Source organism: Phoenix dactylifera, unplaced genomic scaffold, assembly GCF_009389715.1.
Source record: "Phoenix dactylifera cultivar Barhee BC4 unplaced genomic scaffold, palm_55x_up_171113_PBpolish2nd_filt_p 000342F, whole genome shotgun sequence".
Lineage (NCBI taxonomy): Eukaryota > Viridiplantae > Streptophyta > Magnoliopsida > Arecales > Arecaceae > Phoenix > Phoenix dactylifera.
In genome coordinates this window covers 40,910-47,043 of record NW_024067802.1, presented here as the reverse complement: position 1 = coordinate 47,043, position 6,134 = coordinate 40,910, and the positions used below count along the sequence as shown (strand labels likewise).

At 40.8% G+C, this 6,134-nt stretch overlaps 1 long non-coding RNA gene across 1 annotated transcript; it reads left to right on the top strand.

The window, feature by feature from the left end:
• Positions 1–826: 826 nt before the first annotated feature.
• LOC120105678 lies at positions 827–3,339 on the top strand. Its single transcript, XR_005508017.1, has 4 exons — positions 827–1,329; positions 1,445–1,769; positions 2,430–2,603; positions 2,948–3,339. It is a non-coding gene; the product is annotated as an uncharacterized LOC120105678 (long non-coding RNA).
• Positions 3,340–6,134: the final 2,795 nt, after the last annotated feature.

Genomic DNA, 6,134 nt, shown 5'->3' with positions numbered 1-6,134 from the left:
CTTGATTATATAAATTTTAAATTAATATTATATAATATACTATATTTACTACCTTAAGTATGCTTAATATTTACTATATTTAATTAGATAAGACTACTTAAATATTGTGTAGACAGACATAAATTAAACAAGAATGTAGTCTCAAATTAGTTTAATTAAGTATAGTTTAGTTAATTACATGTAAAATAGAATGAACCAAATAAACCGGCTCAATTTCATCCAATTTAGTCAACTGATTAGAGGACTAATGGGTTATCGGGTCTGATCTGAACTCCTTATTTGGATAATCCATTACTTTATAATTGGATCCTAATTTTTTGGTTTGATACCCGAGACCCGAAACCCGTTTCTCCTTTTCCTTCTTCCCTCCCGATCGTGAGTGGCAGAGGGAGCACCAAATCTGGTAGCTCCCTCCCCTGTGTGTCATGATCGGTGGTTCATCGGCTGACCTTGATTGGTGGGGTACTCTCCTGCATCGTCCTCTCGGCTGCCAATTTGTCGGCAATTTGGAGGCTCGATAGGTATGTGAGGACTCGTGTGGGCATTTTTTTAGTCTCACATCGGTTATTCGCCGAGAAGACTTTGGGTACTTATACAAGACTAAGGAGCCCAAAAAAATAACTTCCAGTTAGTCTTTTTGGGTGAGGTCTTAGGTTGTTACAAATGGTATCACTACAGGAAATATGGGCTTTCACAACTCTTCAAGCGTCGGCAATTTCTGAACTAGTGCCAAAAATAGCCAACGCTTGTAAAAAGCGTCGGCCTATTACGACGTTTTGTAGATTTGGGATAAGACGACGCTTATGCGCGTCGTTGAAAACCAAATCTCATCAAAACCCGCGGCTGCCCCCCTTTCCCTCCATCAAAACCCGCGGCCGACCCTTGTCCCCTCCTCCTCCCTCGTCTCCGGCGCCGAGCGACCTCCTCTCCTCCCCCTTTCTTTTCCTCCCCCCCAAAAGCTCGGGTCCGAGTCTTGGCCGTGGCCGGCGATCGAAGAGCTTTTCCAGTTCGTTGCCTCTTCTTCTTCTGGATCTCGTCTCTACTCTCGATCTCGCTCGCTTACAGGCCGGGAGACATTGTGCCAATGAGCAAGGCGGGCCAGTACCACGGGGTAAAAACTCGAACTGAAACCCTGTGATTTGAAGCAATTACAGCCTTCTCCATCGGTCCCTGGACGGACGGACCTCCCCCTCCTCGCCAACCTCCACTGCGGCCTCTGGCACTCTCCCCGTTTCGTGGCCACCTGATGCTTTAAGTCCATCGAAGGCCACACCAACAACTGGTCCTTCGGCACCTCTCGCCTCGACCTCCACGTTGCCCACCTCGCCGGTAGTCCGATCAACCGCCCCTTCCCAGTTTTTCTTTTCTTTTTCTTGTCTTTTCTCAAGAAACAATGGAATTCGTGGTTCTTTTGGTGTTCTTTATGGATTTCTTGGAAATCTAGGTCTTCTTGCGGCTTTGATTGGATACTGACGGTTTCCGTTTGGAATTTTAGACTGTCTACCACGAGAGGGTGTCAAAGAGGGAATAAAGATAGGTTTTCTTTTATTTAGGGCATCACCGATAATAGTGGGTTCGAGCTGACTGCTTTTTCTTGTGATTTTACTGTTCACAATGAGTAGGACAGAGAGGAGGGTGTATTAAAGTGGATTCAGCCCTGAGCGGGAAACGTTTTCCGGATGGCATCACGAAGACTGTACTGGACGTGTGGGTTAAACCGAGCAATCAAGACTTGTTTGCCAGAATGTCTGAGGAAAGATGAAGAGATGGTGCGTTGGTGTGTGCAGACTATCTTTTTACCAATTGGATTCTTGATTTAATGCTTTTATTTTTTTAATCTGTAGAAAGTTTGCACTTTATAGGCATAAATAGCACTGTTTGCCTTTTGTTTTGGTCTTTCTTCATTTCTTCTTCTCTGTGATTGATAATTTTCTTACTTATCATGATCTTGGGCTATTTTAATGATTTTAGTGTTGGAATTCTTCGGTAGAATTATTATGTTGTGGCTTCTTTGTTCTTTTCTCCCTTCGTTTCTGTTATGTGCATGATTGACTTCTTATTTCTTGCGAGAAATTCAATGGTTTGCTATTTTACTTGTGTGATTAATAATTTGTGTTGGAACGCTTGAATGGAATTACTCAATGCTTATCTTTTTTGTATTCAATGGATATCTTATTTCTTGTGAAAGATTTGGTCTTTTGCTATATTACTGATGCCTTCAGAGATTTGAATGTCGGAATGCTTGAATGGAATTTGTTCTATTGTAGTTTCTTTTTGTCTTTTCATTTCCCTGATGGACAGAACCTGTCTTTAGATTGTGTTAATGGTTTATGAGGAATTAAGAAATAGAAGCATTTTTTTTAATGGAAGAGGAATTAGTTAATGGAAGCAATTGTTAAGCCTTATTTATATTTTAAGTTTACGATCAGGTAATTTGAAGCAAGGCGGGCCAGTACCAGCATCCCTGTTACTTTCAATCTTCAAGCTTCTCTACAAACAAAGGCAGCAAGCTCAAGTCAGTGCAGTTCTTGGCGTTCGTTGCAGTGGCGGCCCGGGCAAGCATCTTGGTATTTCTTTGCGGGGAGTTCGTCTAAAATGGCATTGTAATTCCCGTCCCTGATACTTTGTAGATTGTTTTTTATGGAGTTTGATATATAAAAGTATATTGTAATTCATAACTTTTTATGTAAATTTAATTAGATATGATAATATAAATATTTCGAATGATCTGAATGTTTGTGTCAATATCAATGTAATTTGAATGTTTGGTTCATATTGTATATTGTGTGTTTTATGATATATGTAAATTAGATATGAAAGCTTTCAAATTATAGGAAAGGAAGCATCAGTGATTCGGCATAAAGTTTTAACTTCTTTGACTTTTTGTAAAACAATAAGCCACAAGACAACTCATGTATATATGTATTTTGACCTTTATAATTTACAGCTTGTCTTACGTGCCATTTGCTCGGAGAATGGTCTCAGAATTGCTTATAAGTTGCTGTGACACAGAGATATAGGCTGATGCTGAGCCAGTGATGGTTGGATGGTTGGATGGTGATTACTGAAACCTTGAGTGGCACCACAGTTTCCTGCTGTTCTTTTTTCCTTTTCATTTGTTATGCATGAGATTGCCTGTTTGTCTTGTACCTTTTTAGGCTTTAGGAGATTCTTTTGAGGTTCCACAAGGGTGTTGAAATCATTCTCTTGTATATATATATTTTTTTCCATATTACAGTTTGATTTTAACTGACTATTAGTCTGTTTTATTTTGGATTGTTATGGTTCGTATTACATGGTGGCTAAGAGGCATCAACATCTGCCTGCTTTTTACTGCTCTCCGTGATGGTTGGTATCCCATGTCAAGCTCTAACCAATCAGCAACTAGTGGAGTCTGTTTTGAAAAACTGGAGAATCTTTATTTTGGAAATAATTTGACAGTGCAATTGTTGTACTAATCATGGTTATAGTTGAGGGATTTCTGCAATTTCTTTCTTTACTGGTAATTAGCAAACATCAGATTTGGTGAAATAAAAAAAACCTTTATAATTTACATTCGTATTTTTATTTTTTTTAAAAAAAAGCAATCCCGACGCTTTAAAGCGTCGGGAAAAACGATTTTCCGACGCTTTAAAGCGTCGGCGAAAACGCAAACTGGATTGGGCTTTATCGACGCTTTAAAGCGTCGGGAAATACAGATTTCCCGACACTTTAAAGCGTCGGCGAAAACGCAAACTGGATTGTGCTTTACCGACGCTTTAAAGCGTCGGGAAAGCCGTTTTTGCCGACACTTTCATTAGCGTCGGCAAATCCCTGTTTTTGCCGACGCTTGCTCTTAGCGTCGGCAAAAACCGGACCCACGCCCACCTGCCCGACGTCTGACCCACGCTTTGGGTCGCGTGGGCTGGGAATTCGCCGACGCTTATAAGCGTCGGTAGAGACAAAAAAAAGCGTCGGGAGTTATTCCTTCTTTTGTAGTGTATCATAGTAAACTCGGCCTATAGCCTATGTAAACTAGGGGACACTGCTCCATAGGTTTATAGAGGTTGACCACGAGTCGATTGTGGTACTTAAGATTATATTTGAATTCATTTTAACCATTAGTCTGACGAAAATATCAGGACTTGAATGAAAAGAGTATGTGAGGATCCATATGGGCATGTGTTTAGTCCCATATACGTTATTCGCCAAAAAAATCTTGGGTACTTATACAGGGTTAAGGAGTTTAAAAAGTAACTTCCGGCTAATCTTTTTGCTTGAGGTTCTTGGTTGTTACAATCATCGGAGAAAGGAGAGGCTTTCCGATAATCTTTTTTTGGATGGTGGTCAGGCAACGCATCTATCGGAGAGGGAGACGGGCTGAAGAATGCCGATGGGGGGCAGGTACATTCTGGGTGGTGATCCGAGCATGCGTTGGCTTGTTTGGGTGGTGCATATACCAGGATCGGACGCCACGGGCTGCCTCAGCTGTCCATCCTCTCTTTTCCCCCTCTTTTTATTTATTTATTTGGTCCTTTAAAATTGTCATAGGCCTCCTCCACCATAGTCATGGAGTCCAACAGGCATCCGGCTCCTTTGATGGGATTGCGATGGCTGGTCGCACGCTATTGGCAATCGACCATGGTAATCAGTCGCTGGTATATATATTCTAGGGAGATCTTGATGGGCGATATTTGTTTCAATCGTAAAACAAAAACTTAATATTCATGCCTAACATGACTCGCGTACCATAATATTAAACAATATGGAGCAATAAAGTCATTTACATGAATGTAAAGCTATTGATGTCTTGATCTTTGATGCCAGCATATATGTAATGCAACATAGGAAGAAAATTTGGATGCGGCTCTGAGTATTCTTGATGGGAGGACCTCACAAGCATTCTCGGGTAACATACCTCCCCGATCAGAGGTAGCTATGGAGATTGAGATGGCACTCATCAGAGGAGGTAGCTATGGAGATTGAGATGGGTATCATCTTTAGTAAAGTTACACAGAAATTATCCTTATCATAGCCACCACAAAACTTTATCGCATCATCGTATTGGAGGCTTATCATGAATGTAGAATCTGTGTTTGTTAGTATGGGTGGCATCCGGATGACTTTAAGTCGGGTCAAGTCCAACACTTCCCTCGTAGCGATGAACCTTATAGACTTTCTTATGGATCTAGCCAATGGTATCATAAATGACAAATCAATACCATCAGAGTTAGAGGATAAGTTATATATCACATGGGAGTCAAGAATTCATCCTCGAGTTTATTGGGTAGAAAACGATTTTATTCTTAAATTATTCTTGTCTTTTTTTCTCGCCATTCTCTCTATACTCTCTTTTGCTGTATTCCTAGGATTTGTAAGTTAGCGTGGGAGAGTTATATCTTTTAAGTGGTCATCCAAGCTAGTGATTTGGCATTGGAAGAAAGAGACTTTTCTGTGGTGGATTCCTAGGGTTCGTGAGCGAGCATGCGAGAGAGCTGTATTCTTGAAGTGGCCATCCAAGATGGTGATTTGGTGTGGAAGAAAGAGTTTTGGTGCGCCTCCTCCTCTAACAATTGTTTCTTTTCGTTGGAAGCTAATCGGTATGCGGGTTCACCATTGCCACTATTTAGGCTCCGGCATCTCATGTCGTACATACCACATTAAGATTTTCGTCTTGCCGCAATCGGTTCCGTCGGTGTTCTATATATTTTCTTTATTTTAAAGACGAGTTCAACACCTTCCGGTGTTCACGCTCATTAGCTCCATTTTGCAACCATCACCAACTACTTCCCTTACTTTTATAGAGCTAAACTAAGCCCAGCACAAGCTAGCTTGAAATTTAGTCGAGCTCAAGCTAGCTTCGAGGAGTTGGGCTCGAGTTGGCTTAGCCCGCTTAAGCTCTGCTCAGTTACACAGCTAAATGTAGCTAGAATTAAAAAAAAGGTGAGAGTAGTTTGAGATTGGTGCCCAAAACGGAAACAACCACTAGAGAGGGCCAATTGGGTTTGTAGAAATCGTACTAGTGAGAAACAAAGCTCCAAAGAAATGGCTAGCTATTATAACAGTTTCACTTTTAATATATAATCTATAAGAAGTTATAATTGCTATCACGGTTCATTAAAACACAAATAATGTCTATTATTTGCATGTGTTTT